Source organism: Saccopteryx bilineata, chromosome 3, assembly GCF_036850765.1.
Source record: "Saccopteryx bilineata isolate mSacBil1 chromosome 3, mSacBil1_pri_phased_curated, whole genome shotgun sequence".
Taxonomy (NCBI): Eukaryota; Metazoa; Chordata; class Mammalia; order Chiroptera; family Emballonuridae; genus Saccopteryx; species Saccopteryx bilineata.
Window position 1 is genome coordinate 154,212,825 of NC_089492.1, and position 16,192 is coordinate 154,229,016.

A 16,192-nucleotide genomic window follows, 5' to 3' on the forward strand; every position below is an offset into this window, starting at 1 on the left:
ATCACAACAAAAAGAATAAGATACCAGCCTAACCTGTGGTGGCACAGTGGATAAAGCATGGGCCTGGAATGCTGAGATCACAGGATTGAAATCATGGGCTTACCTGGTCAGGGCACATATGGGAGTTGATGCTTCCTGCTCCTCCCCCCTTCTCTCTCTCTCTCTCCCTCTCGCTCCCCTCTCTCTCTAAAAATGAATAAATAAAATCTAAAAAAATAATATGACCAGTTTTTAAAAAAAGAATAAAATACCTAGGAATAAATTTAACTAAGGAGGTAAAAGACCTATACAATAATAACTGTAAGAGTTGTTGAAATAAATTGAAGCAGACACAAATAAATGGAAAGATATTCCATGCTTATAAATAGGAAGAATCAATACTGTTACAACGTCCATATTACCTAAAGAAATCTACAGGTTTAACAAAATCCAGATCAAAATACCAATGACATTTTTCACAGAAATAGAACTAAAAAAGCCATAAAATTTGTATGGAACCATGAAAAAACAAAAATAGTCAACGCAATTTTGAGGAAAAAAGAACAAAGTCAGACATTAACATGCCACAACTTCAAACTATGTTACAAAGCTAAAGTAATAAAAACAGTATGGTATTGTCAGAAAAACATACGATTGGAAAAGAATAGAGAATTCATCCCTGGCCAGATAGTTCAGTTGGTTGGAGTATCATGACCATGCACCAAAGCACCAAGGTTGTGGGTTCTATCCTCAGTCAGGGCACATGTGGGAGTCAACCAACAAATGCATGAATGGGTGGAACCACAGGTTAATGTCTCTATCTCCTCTCTCTCTTTCTCTCTCCCCATCTCTAAATATCAATAAATAAAAAGTATAATATTTAAAAAAGAATAGAGAAGCCCTGGCCAGTTGGCTCAATGGTAGAGCATCGGCCTGGCGTGCAGGAGTCCCGGGTTCGATTCCGAGCCAGGGCACACAGGGAAGCGCCCATCTGCTTCTCCACCCCTCCCCCTCTCCTTCCTCTCTGTCTTTCTCTTCCCCTCCCACAGCCAAGGCTCCATTGGAGCAAAGTTGGGCGCTGAGGATGGCTCTGTGGCCTCTGCCTCAGGCGCTAGAATGGCTCTGGTTGCAACAGAGCGACGCCGCAGATGGGCAGAGCATCGCTCTTTGGTGGGCATGCCAGGTGGATCCCAGTCGGGCGCATGCAGGAGTCTGACTTCCTCCCCGTTTCCAACTTCAGAAAAATATAATAAATAAATAAATAAAAAAGAATAGAGAGCTCAGAAATAAATCCATATGTATATGGACAACTAATTTATGACAAAGGAGCCAAGAACATACAATGGAGAAAGGACAGTCCAATAAATGGCACTGGAAAAACTGGACAGCCACATGCAGAAAGAAAGAAAGAAAGAAAGAAAGAAAGAAAGAAAGAAAGAAAGAAAGAAAGAAAGAAAGAAAGAAAGGAGGGAGGGAGGGAGGGAGGGAGGGAGGGAGGGAGGGAGGGAGGAAGGAAGGAAGGAAAAGAAAAGAAGGAAAGAAAGAAAGAAAGAAAAGAAAAGAAGGAAGGAAGAAAGAAAAGAAAGAAAGAAAGAAAGAAAGAAAGAAAGAAAGAAAGAAAGAAAGAAAAAGAAAGAAAGAAAGAAAGAAAGAAAGAAAGAAAGAAAGAAAGAAAGAAAGAAAGAAAGAAAGAGGAAGAAAGAAACTGGACTACAGTCTTACACCATATACAAAAATAAATTCAAAATGGACTAAAAACTTGAATATAGCCCTGGCCAGTTGGCTCAGTGGTAGAGCATTGGCCTGGTGTGTAGAAGTCCTGGGTTCCAAAAACTTAGAAACATTGATACGTAAAGACACATGCAGCCCCATGTTTATTGCAGCATTGTTCACAGTGGCCAGGACATGGAAACAACCAAAAAGCCCGTCAATAGATGACTGGATAAAGAAGATGTGGCACATATACACTATGGAATACTACTCAGCCATAAGAAATGATGACATTGGATCATTTACAGCAAAATGGTGGGTTCTTGATAACATTATACAAAGTGAAATAAGTATATCAGAAAAAAACAGGAACTGCATTATTCCGTACCTAGGTAGGACATAAAAGTGAGACTAAGAGACATTGATAAGAGTATGGTGGTTATGGGGGGAGGAGGGAGAGGGAGAGGGAAAGGGGGAGGGGCACAAAGAAAACTAGATAGAAGGTGACAGAGGACAATCTGACTTTGGGTGATGGGTATGCAACATAATTGAACTACAAGATAACATGGACATGTTATCTTTGAATATATATATATATATATATCCTGATTTATTGATGTCTCTCCATTAAAAAAATAAAATTATTTAAAAAAAAAAGAAGTCCTGGGTTCAATTTCCGGTCAAGGCGCACAAGGAGAAGTGCCCTCTGCTTTTTTACCCTTCCCCCTCTCTTTTTTTCTTATCTCTCTCTTCGCTTCCCACAGCCAAGGCTCCATTGGAGCAAAGTTGGCCCTGGCGCTGAGAATGGCTCCATGGCCTCTGCTTCAGGAACTAGAATGGCTCCCATTGCAACAGAGCAGTGTCCCAGATGAGCAGAGAATCGCCTCCTAGTGGGCTTGCCGGGTGGATCCTGGTTGGGTGCACGTGGGAGTCTGTTTCTCTGCCTCCCTGTTTCTCAGTTCAGAAAAATACAAAAAAAAAAAAAAACAAACTTGAATATAACACCAGAAATCATAAAATATATAAAAGGAAACATAGGTGTGATATATATTTTTATTTGACTCCAATGGCAAGGGAAACAAAAAAAAAATAAACAAATAGGACTACATCAAACTAAAAAGCTTCTGTACAGCAAAGCAAACTATCAACAAAACAAAAAACAACCCGCCTAATAAGGAATGAATTTGCAAATCGTACATCTAATAAGGCATTGACATCCAAAATATATAAAGACTTCATGCAATTTAACAACAATAAACAACCCAATTTAAAAACATACAGAGGATCTGAATAGACATTTTTCAAAAGAAGATATATAGATGATCAACAAGCACAGAAAAGATGGTCACCATCACTAGTTACTAGGGAAATGCAAATCAAAATCACAGTGAGCTATGACTTCATACCTGTTTCAATGTTTATGATAAAAAAAGACAAGAAATAACATGTGTTGGAGAGAATATGGAAAGAAGAGCACTCATGTACACTACTGGTGGGATTGTAAAATTGTGCAGCCACTATGGAAAACAGTATGGAGGTTCCTCAAATATTTTAGAATAGAACTACCATATGATCTATCTATTCCACTTCTGGGTATAAAGAATATAAAAATACTAATTTGAAAAGATGTATGTTCCCCTATGTTCATCACAGCATTATTTACAAGAGCTAAGATATGAAAATAACCTAAGTGTCCATGATGGATAAATGGATAAAGAAGATGAGATGGGCCCTGGCCGGTGGCTCAGTGGATAGGGCATCAGCCCAGCATATGGACATCTGGGGTTTAATTTCCAGTCCAGGCACACATGAGAAGTGACCATCTGCTATCTCCCCTTCCCTCTCCCCCTTCTCTCCTTCTTCCCCTCCCAAAGCCAGTGGATCAATTTGTTCAAGCGTCACCCCAGGCACTGAGGAGAGCTGGGTTAATTTGAGTGTATTCACTATGAAAAACAGCATGGAGTTTTCTCAAATAATTAAAAATAAAACTACAATATGATCCAGCAATGCCACTTCTGGATATATGTTCAAAAGAAATAAAAGCAAGATATCAAAAAGATACCTGCATTTCCGTGTTATTCCAGCATTGTTCACAATAGCCAAGATATGGAAGCAGCCTAAGTGTCTGTCAATAAATGACTGGATAAAGGATATATACATATATACACGCATACATACATATACATACCCATGTGCACACAATGGAGTATTCGGTCATGAGAAAGAAGGAAATCCTACCATTTCACAACATGACTGAATCTTAAGGGTGTTACGCTTAGTGAGGTAAGTCAGACAAAGACCAATACTGTATTATATTATTCACTTATATGTGGACTCTAAAAAATCTGAACTTACAGAAACGGAGAATAGAATGGTGGTTACCAAGGGTTGGGGTCTGGGGAATTGAGGAGATGTTGTTAAAGGGCACAAACTTATAACTAGAAGATAAATACTGTATTTCCCCATGTATAAGATGTACTTTTTAAAAAAAAAATTTGGTTTCTAGGCCCTGGCCGGTTGGCTCAGTGGTAGAGCGTCGGCCTGGCATGCAGGAGTCCCGGGTTCGATTCCCAGCCAGGGCACACAGGAGAAGTGCCCATCTGCTTCTCCACCCCTCCACCCCTCCCCCTCTCCTTCCTCTCTGTCTTTCTCTTCCCCTCCTGCAGCAGCTGGGGCTCCATTGGAGCAGCGTTTGCCTGGGCGCTGAGGATGGCTCTGTGGCCTCTGCCTCAGGCGCTGGAATGGCTCTGATTGCGGCATAGTGTCGCCCCAGATGGGCAGAGCATCGCCCCCTGGTGGGCATGCCAGGTGGATCCCGGTCAGGCACATGCGGGAGTCTGTCTGACTGCCTCCCCAGTTTCCAACTTCAGAGAAGTAGGAAAAGGAAGAAAAAAAATTGGGTTCTAAAAACTGGGTACGCCTGACCAGGCGGTGGCGCAGTGGATAGAGCATTGGACTGGGATGCAGAGGACCCAGGTTCGAGACCCCGAGGTCGCCAGCTTGGGCTCGGGCTCATCTGGTTTGAGCAAAGCTCACCAGCTTGAGCCCAAGGTTGCTGGCTCGAGCAAGGGGTTACTCGATCTGCTGAAGGCCCATGGTCAAGGCACATATGAAAAAGCAATCAATGAACAACTAAGGTGTCACAACAACAACAAAAAAACTGATGATTGATGTTTCCCATCTCTCTGCGTTTCTCCTGTCTGTCTGTCCCTATCAATCCCTCTCTCTGACTCTCTGTCTCTAAAACAAAACAAAACAAAACAAACAAAAAAAAACCCAACAACAAAAAACTGGTTGCATTTTATACAGTGGTTGTAGATTTTTTTCCCTGCATTTCCTGCTTTTTTGCACTTGTTTTTGCACTAATTCTTGAAGACAGAAATTTGTTATCAGACACAGATGAGGACAAGCAAATGGATGGGAGTTTTGACAGTGATGAGGAGTTGTGTGAATTTTATGATGAATAAAACTTGAGTTCATTAACTTGACGTAATATATTTTTTTCAAAACTCGGGCCCCCAAATTAAGGTGCATCTTATACATGGGTAAGGTGATCAACTTTTTTACAATGAAAAGGAGGACAAAAATAAATAGAGGAAAACAATATTGTAAATAAAAGAAATATTTTATTCATTGCAATAGTAATACACTATAATATGATAAATGTATAATAAAAACATTTGTAATATTTTATATTGTAATTATGCTTACAAGGCCCTGGCCGGTTTGCTCAGTGGTAGAGCGTCGGCCTGGCAGAAGTCCCGGGTTCGATTCCCGGCCAGGGCACACAGGAGAGGCGCCCATCTGCTTCTCCACCCCTCCCCCTCTCCTTCCTCTCTGTCTCTCTCTTCCCCTCCCGCAGCGAGGCTCCATTGGAGCAAAGATGGCCCAGGCGCTGGGGATGGCTCCTTGGCCTCTGCCCCAGGCGCCAGAGTGGCTCTGGTTGCAATGGAGCGACGCCCCAGAGGGGCAGAGCATTGCCCCCTGGTGGGCGTGCCGGGTGGATCCCGGTCGGGCGCATGCGGGAGTCTGTCTGACTGTCTCTCCCCGTTTCCAGCTTCAGAAAAATACAAAAAACAAACAAACAAACAAAAAAACTGAAACAGACTGACTAGGCAGTGGTGCAATGGATAGAACGTTGGACTGTGATGCAGAGGACCCAGGTTTGAAACCCCGAGGTCACTCACTGGCTTGAGTGCGAGCTCATCTGGTTTGAGCACAGCCACCAGCTTGAGTCCAAGATCACTGGCTTAAGCAGGGGGTCACTCAGTCTGCTGTAGCCCCCTAGACATGGCACATATGAGAAAGCAATCAATGAACAACTAAGGTGCCGCAACGAAGAATTGATGCTTTTCATCTCTCTCCCTTCCTGTCTGTCTGTCCCTATCTGTTCCTCTGTCTCTCTGTCTCTGTCACACAAAAAAAGGTGTGAAACAAAGCTAATAAAACTACAAAAGGCCCTGGCCAGTTGGCTCAGCGGTAGAGCGTCGACCTGGCGTGCGGGGGACCCAGGTTCGATTCCCGGCCAGGGCACATAGGAGAAGCGCCCATTTGCTTCTCCACCCCCCCTCCTTCCTCTCTGTCTCTCTCTTCCCCTCCTGCAGCCAAGGCTCCATTGGAGCAAAGATGGCCTGGGCGCTGGGGATGGCTCCTTGGCCTCTGCCCCAGGCGCTAGAGTGGCTCTGGTCGCGACAGAGCGACGCCCCGAAAGGGCAGAGCATCGCCCCCTGGTGGGCACAGCGTTGCCCCATGGTGGGCGCGCCGGGTGGATCCCGGTCGGGCGCATGCGGGAGTCTATCTGACTGTCTCTCCCTGTTTCCAGCTTCAGAAAAATACAAAAATAAAAATAAAATAAATAAATAAATAAATAAAACTACAAAAGATTGAAAAAAAATAAAATAATTATGCTTACATGCCTATTAATTTTTAATAATAATTGTAAGAAAAAAGTACTCATTTAGATACAAATACGTCACATCACACGTAATGGATCAACTTTGCATCAATCGAATATGAACATTTACAGAGTAGTCTTCCAATATCAAAAAGGAGGACATGTATGAGGACGCTTTCGAGGGAGGACGGAACTTACAAAAGAAGGACTGTCCTCCCTAAAGGAGGACAATTGGTCACCTTAACTTGGGATCATCTTATACATGGTAAGTATACGTCTTATACAGTAACTCCAGGAGGTATACTGTAAAACATAGTGATTACAGACACAAAACTGTATGAAATATTTTAAAACTGCTAAGATCTCAAATCTACTAAAAGACTAGATCTTAATCATTTTCACCACAAAAAAAGAAATAGTGATTATGTGATGTGATAAAGGTGTTAGCTAACACTAGGATGATAAAATTGCAATGTATATATGTATCAAATCAACATGTATACCTTAACTTTACACAATGTCATGTGCCAATTATATTTCAATCTGAACAATTTAGAGATACAGGCACACCTCAGCTTCTTCCTCTCAGACAAAGACATGCTCCTAAAAAGATCTGAGACAAAAGTTTGGTAAATGATGGCTGACAGCCGGCAGAAACTCTGCAACACTGGTTCTTAACCCTGTCCACATGAATCAGTTTCCTGTTGCTGCTATGGAAATGATCACACATTTGGTGGCCTAAATAAACAGTTCTGGACATCTGAAAGGGGGTTCACTGGGCTAAAATCAAATTGTCAACAAGGCTCCTGTTCTGTAGGCTCTTAGAGAATCCACTTTCTTGCAAAAGCATCAATATTTGGGGCCTGGCCAGGTTTCTCAGTGGATTAAAGCATTGTCCCAGTGCACCCAGGTCGCAGGTTCAATAGCCCTGTCAGGGCACATAGAAGAAGGAATCAACGAGAATACAATTAAGTGGAACAACAGTGGAATAATGAGTTGATGCTTCTCTCTCTCTCCCCCTCACCTTCCCCTCCTATCAATGGTAAAATTATTTTTTTAAAAGCATCACTCTGAGGTAACAGTTCTGCCTCCTTCTTTCACATTTAAAGGTCCTCATGATTTTATTGGGCCCACCTGGATGATCTAGGTTATTTTACCTATTTTAAGATCAGTTGATTAGCAACTTTAATTCCACCTGCTGCCTGATTCCCTTCTGCTCTGAAAATACATGCAAAAAACAGGGCACATTTTTCAGGATTAAGACATGGACTTCTTTGAGAGGACATTATTCTGCCTACCACACCTAGGGAGCTTAAAAAAGTACCGGTGCCTGGGCCCTGCTTCCAGAGAATCTTAATGGTCACATTTATAACTTAACTGCAATCTTCATCTAATACTGTGGGCACTTATAGGGAAAACAGCTGTGTTAGGCTTGCTCACTTGTTTTCCAACTGCAAGCACTTTGCATTATTAGTGTGTGAGCAAGTGGCCAAAAACCAATGTGTGTGTATAGCCTATATAAGTCTATAGGTGAGGTGGGTGTTCCTGATCTCTTGCCCACCACTGTGAGGGATGGTTTTCCTGATTGCTGGCCTGCCGCCATGTGAAGCAGTTTTCCCCTGCCTGTTTGCTTGCCCACCTCTGCAAGAATTCATTAAATGGGAATGGCCCAATGCCTTTTGGATCCGTGGTTCTTCTATGGTCTGCCTGAATCCATTGTGAATCTGTCTTGCCTTGACCACTGGCATTACAACTCCCAAGGTTCCTCAGATCTCCATCTGTGAGAGTAGAGGGAAATGAGTGACTACATAAACACCACTGATGGGGACTGTGCTGTGTGGCCACAGGCCACCTCTAGAGGGCGCATGAGTGTGAGGGTCAGGCAAGGAGACTGGTTAACAGACCTCAAAGACGCACAGGGACAGTACAGGGTATAAACACTAATCTGTCACTAAAAATCATCCAGGCCTTGAATGCAGCTATACAACATGAGCATGGGTCCTAGCAATATAATATTTATAAAAAAAATAAGCTACAAATTTCCTTTTGGGAAATAATACTGATGTGAAAAAAGTCTTCTTTCAAAAGCAAGGGAATAGAGAACGTTGCCTCAAGGAGTAGGAGTAGACACACTTCTCCCTCTTTTCCTCCTAAATACAACAGAAACCTTGGACTTTATATATATAAGAAATATAGGAAAACTGAAAGGTAAAGAGAGGAAGGCAGATTGCTCAGGACCTGAAGAGTGAGATGGCAGAGTTTACTAGGTTTTTGGTTTTTTGTATCACATATGCCAGACTTGAAGCAGAAGAACTCAGCATCCTGGAGACACTTAGAGGCCCAGACAAATTCCCTCCTTCCCTATAGGGGAAAAACAGCTGTGTTAGGCTTGCTCACTGGCACTTTGCATGATTAGTGTGTGAGTATGTGACAGAAAGCCACGTGTGTGTGTGTATGTAGCCTATATAAGACTACAGGTACATTCCCTCAGTGCAGATCACTTGCCTGCCACCACAAGGGGTGGTTTTCCTATTTACTCACCCGCTGTCATGAGAAGAGACTTTCCCCTGCCTATTTGTTCACCCATCATTGCTAGAATCAAATAAACAGAAATGGACCAATGCTTTCCAGCTCTGCAGTTCCTCTACCATCTGCCCAAATCCAATGTGAGTCTGTCTGGCCTTGGCCACCAGTATTATTACATCTGCCACTGTGAGAAGGATTCGGATCAGATAGGTATGGAGCCACCAGCACCCTTGAAGAGTGAGATAGAGGAGTGAACCACATACTTGAGCATGTTGTTCCCTGTGACTATCCTGTTGGGGGGCCATGGGAAGAGTGTTTTTTACAGCCCTGCAAGCAGAAACTGACAGCTCTGTGTGAGAGGCTGAGTGAGTTTGAGAGCTCCAGTGCAAGCTGGAGACTGAGTGTTGACAGTGGCAGGAGCTGGAACAACAGTTGATGGAGAAGGAATTGGAGGCTTGAGAGATCTGAATGCTGGCAGAGGCAGTTGTTAGAGAAACAGCTGTGGGTTCAAGAGCTCCAGTTTCAGCTTCAGGCTGAGAGCTGGCAGCCAAGGTGGTCATGGAAGAAGGCGTGCTGTCGGAGTGACTCTGAGTCAGTGATAGAAGGCATTTCCAATCCCTGAGGAGGCAAAGGAAGAGGAGGAGGTTCAAGCTGAAATTGCCATCCACAGACTCAGAGCCTGGCTGGTGGTCACCCAGAAGGTAAAAACCCAGCAGCAACCAAGAGTGCCTCAGAGACAGGCACAACCCCCTCCACAGATAGTGAAGGAGCACTCTGTGGTCTGGCCCTTCACCTACACAGAGTTGATAGAATTGGGGGTGAAATTCAGACAGAAACCCACCAAGTACTGGGCAGCTTGGTTGCTGCAATTGTGGGAATACAGATGGATGGCATCGTGCTCTCTGGAACAGAGATGGATAAATTAGCCACCATTACCATGAACTCCTCCTTGAAGCAGTGTCTTCAGAACTGCCATGACAACCCAGGAAATCATACCCTATTAGAATGAGTGACGGCTTCTATTTGTACGGTCTAGCAGAATGCTGGAGACTTGCCAGGGGAAGTGAACCAGTGGCAGTCATATACTGAGCTGCAGCAGGTCCTTTGGGAACTAGATATGAAGAATGCTTCTTTCAACCTGAGGTTCCAAGGGCCAGATAAGGAAGTATTTATGGCAGAGATGAGGGATCTTATTCTCTGTAGCGCCCTGTCAGCCTTTTTTGGGTCAATAGTGGTTATCTTGAACTCCTATGTGGGACATCCCATCAACACTGTTACACAGATGGTGGCAGATTTGGGGGAGGTTGAGGCAGCATGGAACCATAAGGCTGTGCAGGCTGCTGGTACTGCCCCACCCCCGACTAACAAGAGAAACAGTCCTGTAAAGGTAACCCAAACACAGATGTGGGTAGATTTTATTGCAGCTGGGTCAGATAAGGAGAAGTTAGATGGCAAATCTAATAAAGTTCTTTTAGAGCTTTGGCAGCAGCTTAAGCCAGGACAGGTTCTAGCAGCTGAAAAAGAGGGGGATATGGGAAGCCCTGGCAGCTGCCAAGAAACTAGTTGGTGCTTGGGTGCACTGTTGCAAAATCATATGTCAGAAGCAGCTGAGGGAGAGGGTTCCCAAGAACTATTGTTCAGGTTTGAATAAGGAGAAGGTCAAAGGACCTGTCTAACAGGGATGAGTGTGACCTGTCTAACAGGGATGAGTGTGACCTGTCTAACAAGAGGCCCCATGTGGAACAGGCAATCCTCTGGCCCCTTCTAATGTGCAGCAGGTGTTGGCCTTAGCAGGCACGAGGTGCTTTTGTAGCAGCTAAGAGACCTGTTAAGGCAGCACGGCCTTGAATGTGTTTGACCCACCAGGTCCTGTGATCTTGCTGAGGGTTTGGATGGGACTTGTGGCAATGAACGGAGCACTCATGGAAAGGCGCTGAGGTCTGTAATGAAAGAGCTATATGGCTAGTGGCCTGTGATGAACCTTCACCTTTGGTGATTTGCACAGCCAGCTGGGCTGTCTATCATGGACTGATCATTAAGCGGTATAATAGATTCTTGAAGCAGAGACTGCAACAGGAGGGAGGCACTGGCTCCCTTGCTGGATGGACACATTGCTTGTGGACAGTATGATAGACCCTGATGGGGCATCCAGCACCTGTGGAGGCCCTCCTGCACCGGGCAGCTGCTCCCATCCAGTTGCAGATACACACCAAAGACACTTTACTCAAGCTGGGCTTTGGGAAGCAGGGCAATGTGCTCCTGCCTGCCCCAACAGCCCTTTTAAAAGCCAACGGCTTCAATGGACATAGCTCTGGACTGTGCAGGCCCCCTACCTATGATAGGTGGCCTTGTTGGCACAGTGGGGTAGGGGACTAGAGGTGGGCCTCCAGTTAACTCCCAGGGCAACTGGCACCTGGCTGTCAGGATCCCTTGAGTTCTCAGGGGGATATTGTTGTGAAAGGCACCTTTGTAATTATTGGGGTGTTTTTCAGTATAGCTTGTGCTATTGCTGTAGTCTGTTTATATAACATACCTCACTCCTTGCACAGGGACCATCGTGGAAGATACCTGTCATGTAGATTGTGAGGCAAGCAATTCTAAAGGGGTGGAGTGTAGGGAAAACAGCTGTGTTAGACTTGCTCACTTGTATTTTGCAAGATTAGTGAGTGAGCACGTGGCAGAGCCATGTGTATATAGTCTATGCAAGGCTATGGGTGCTTTCTCTTAACATGGATTCCTTACCCACCACTGTGAGGGGCAATTTTCCTGTTTGCTCACCTGCTGCTGCGAGAAGAGCTTTTCCCCTGCCTGTTTGTTCATCCACCTTTGTGAGAATCTATTGAATGAGAAGGCCCAACACGTTTCAGTTCAGCAGTTCCTCTACCATCTGCCCAAATCCAGTGTGAACCTGCCTGGCTCCAGCCACCAACATTACATTCTTCTACTCCCCCCAAAAAAGAACCCTTCAGCAAAAGCATGCTCTGTCTAACCAAAAGATGAGGAAAGGGGCAGACTAGCAATACAGACAACTCTCAGGTGATCACTGCTTGACTCCTGCCAAACACCTAGAAAAATATTGTGGCTTCACCCCTATAAACATAGAGGCTGAATAGGGAATATAGATTCCCACCCTTGCCAGACTGTAACTAGGTGCCTGAAGTGCACCCCGTGTTATGGTGTCAGAGAGGGACCTGGGATTTCATCCCAATGGGGCAAATAAGTTTCCTGCCCCACCATGGTAGTAGCCCTCACCACCACCTGACAGCTATAGCACCCTCTTTCCAATAAAAATGATTCACAGGAGGTCTAGTGGGGAGTCAGGACTTTAACCAGCACCCAGCTGTAGAGAAGCCACAACTACCTCAGTTCAGGGGAGCAGCAAGAGGGCGCTTTTCTCTTCTGCAGCCTGGGAGCTGTCGTGGAGGCCTGGTTGAGACCGACTGCCCACCCCTACATAGCAGGACTTTGTAGTGCCTCCCTGTGGTTGTCTCTAAACTTTCATCCCAACCAGCAGTAACCACAGAGCACTCCCTACTATACCTCTGTTGCTGCTGTGTCAGAGGAAGCCAGCTAAAACAAAAGATCTTATAACAATGCCTAAAATGTCCATGTTTTCACCTGAAAATCACTCATCATATCAGGAACTGAATGAAAAAAGACAACCAACAGCTGAATATCCAGAAGACGGTGGTGTTAGATTTATCTGACAGATTTCTAAATTACAAACACACTTGCAACAAATAAGAAAATCATCTCAGCAAATAAATAGGAAGTCTCAGCAAAAGAAAAAAGATATAAAGAACTAAATAAAAATTTTAGAATGGAACAATGTAATTACACATCATTTCTATGAGTCTAGTGGCTCTCATAATAAGTGATTAATTTGGAGATAGCAATATATAACAGCCAAATGGTGCATCTTGACCTAAGAAAGTTCATTCAAAGCCAGTGGCTGCGAAGCTCCAGCCAGTCTTGATCATGCTCCTTCTGACACCGAGACCAGGCAGTTAGTTCTCAAGGGAGTTTCTACAAACTATAGGACTTTCTTATACCCTTGGATTAGTCATGTTGCCACTATTAAATAAAGAGATCCTACATGGCTTGTAATTATTGAGTGCTAATAAGGACCACATAGTGAGACTTAGGTCCTTTCTCCCAAGGCAGCAAATCCTATGGGATAAGCCCCCATTTCAGAATGTGCAGGGTCACCCTGCACCAGGTATTAGTATTAGTGACTGCACACCCAGACTTTCCCCATGATCTGATTTGGGTAACAAGCCCCTGGAGCTCCATGCTCTTCTACAGAGGCTGCACATAGCATCCACTCTTCTCAATTCTGCACTCAAGTCCCCAAGGTTAAGACACTGCTCATTTCCTAACTGAGGCAACAGCAACTTCCTCAGCCTTGTTAGGGCCACATTGTGCCGCTGGGATCCTAGTCACCACCTAAGGATAGTCATCTCTATACAACCACATGAACCATTGTTCTCCATATAATAAGCAACCTTTGGTGGCCTTGACTGATGCTGGTTCCTACATCATGGTACTCCCCAGATATTCCACTCCATTTAAGAGAGGAACTCCTTAGTCTGATGTAGTCCCATTCATTAATTTTTGCCTTCACTTCTCTTGCCTTTGGAGTCAAATTCATAAAATGCTCTTTAAAACCCAGGTCCATGAGTTTAGTACCTATGTCTTCTTCTATGTACTTAATTGTTTCAGGTTTTATGTTTAGATCTTTGATCCATTTTGAGTTAATTTTAGTACAGGGGGACAAACTGTAGTCCAGTTTCATTCTTTTGCATGTGGCTTTCCAGTTTTCCCAGCACCATTTATTGAAGAGGCTTTCTTTTCTCCATTGTGTGTTGTTGGCCCCTTTATCAAAAATTATTTGACTATATATATATGTGGTTTTATTTCTGGACTTTCTATTCTGTTCCATTGGTCTGAGTGTCTATTTTTCTGCCAGTATCATGCTGTTTTGATTGTCGTGGCCCTATAATATAATTTGAAGTCAGGTATTGTAATGCCCCCAGCTTCATTCTTTTTCTTTAGGATTGCTTTGGCTATTCGGGGTTTTTTATAGTTCCATATAAATCTGATGATTTTTTGCTCTATTTCTTTAAAAAATGTCATTGGAATTTTGATGAGAATTGCATTAAATTTGTATATTGCTTTGGGTAATATGGCCATCTTGATTACATTTATTCTTCCTAACCAAGAACAAGGTATATTCTTCCATCTCATTATATCTTAAGTTTTTGCTCAGCAAGAGAAACTGATAAAATACACAGAAAGCCAACTAAATGGGAAATGATATTTTCAAACAACAGCTCAGATAAGGGCCTAATATCCAAAATATACAAAGAACTCATAAAACTCAACAACAAACAAACAATCCAATAAAAAAATGGAAAGAGGACATGAACAGACACTTCTCCCAGGAAGAAATACAAATGGCCAACAGATATATGAAAAGATGCTCATCTTCTTTAGTTATTAGAGAAATGCAAATCAAAACTGCAATGAGATACCACCTCACACCTGTTAGATTAGCTATTATTAACAAGACAGGTAATAGCAAATGTTGGAGAGGCTGTGGAGAAAAAGGAACCCTCATACACTGTTGGTGGGAATGTTAAGTAGTACAACCATTATGGAAGAAAGTATGGTGGTTCCTCAAAAAACTGAAAATAGAACTACCTTATGACCCAGCAATCCCTCTACTGGGTATATACCCCCAAAACTCAGAAACATTGATACGTAAAGACACATGCAGCCCCATGTTCATTGCAGCATTGTTCACAGTGGCCAGGACATGGAAACAACCAAAAAGCCCGTCAATAGATGACTGGATAAAGAAGATGTGGCACATATACACTATGGAATACTACTCAGCCATAAGAAATGATGACATCAGATCATTTACAGCAAAATGGTGGGATCTTGATAACATTATACGAAGTGAAATAACTAAATCAGAAAAAAACAGGAACTGCATTATTCCATACGTAGTGGGACATAAAAGTGAAACTAAGAGACATTGATAAGAGTGTGGTGGTTATGGGGCAGGGGGGAGGGGGAAAAGGGAGAGGGAAAGGGGGAGGGGGAGGGGCACAAAGAAAACTAGATAGAAGGTGACAGAGGACAATCTGTCTTTGGGTGATGGGTATGCAACATAATTGAACGACAAGATAACCTGGACTTGTTGATCTTTGAATATATGTATCCTGATTTATTGATGTCGCCCCATTAAAAAAATAAAATTATTTTTTTTAAAAAAAGAGAGGAACTCTATCTTTCTGAGGAGTTGAGGACAAAAATATCTACCTTACTGGACCATTGACCTCTTGCTGATGTGGTCACCTAGATAAATCATTTTATTATTGGAGTATCACAGTTTCTTTATCTGTAAAATATGAATAATGAATATGTTTTTCCTGTATGTTACAGGGATGTCACAATAGCACAGGTTGAAATACTTTGTACCCTGGGAAGAAATCCACAACTGCGATGTATGACTGGGGAATTCGTAGAGCAGATTCCCACATTTGGGATATTTTAGACAAACAGCATGAGTCACAGCATCTAAGAATTTTATTAGTTCTTGGATAAGACAGTTTTATTGCTCTCACACTTCCATGCACGTGAGCAAGAAAGAACTTTAGTGTTACCTCATCAATGTGTTGCTGGCTTGCTGATAGATTCTATGGGGTTTTAGGATCTGTATGTGAAAGGTTTGATGTTGGCTCTGGGCAGCCAGCAATGTAGTTCCTTAGCCCAACAGAAATCAGAAAAATGTCAGCAAATACCCACTCACTACCTAGAAGTAAGCTTCTTGGGGGCCGAGGCTGTGTCTTATTCAACTTTTTATTCTTAGCATAGCCCCGTGGTTGGCACATTATGAATAACAAGTAAAACTTACTTAATGGATGGATAGAAATATTTTGGAATGAATGAGGTTGTTAACAGCCTCCTGAATTTCCTTTTTCCATAATCAGCTTAGGCATTTATTATATGCTTTGTTTTTTCTAATTAAAAAAAATTATTTATTGATTTTTAGATAAAGGGCAGAGAAAGAAA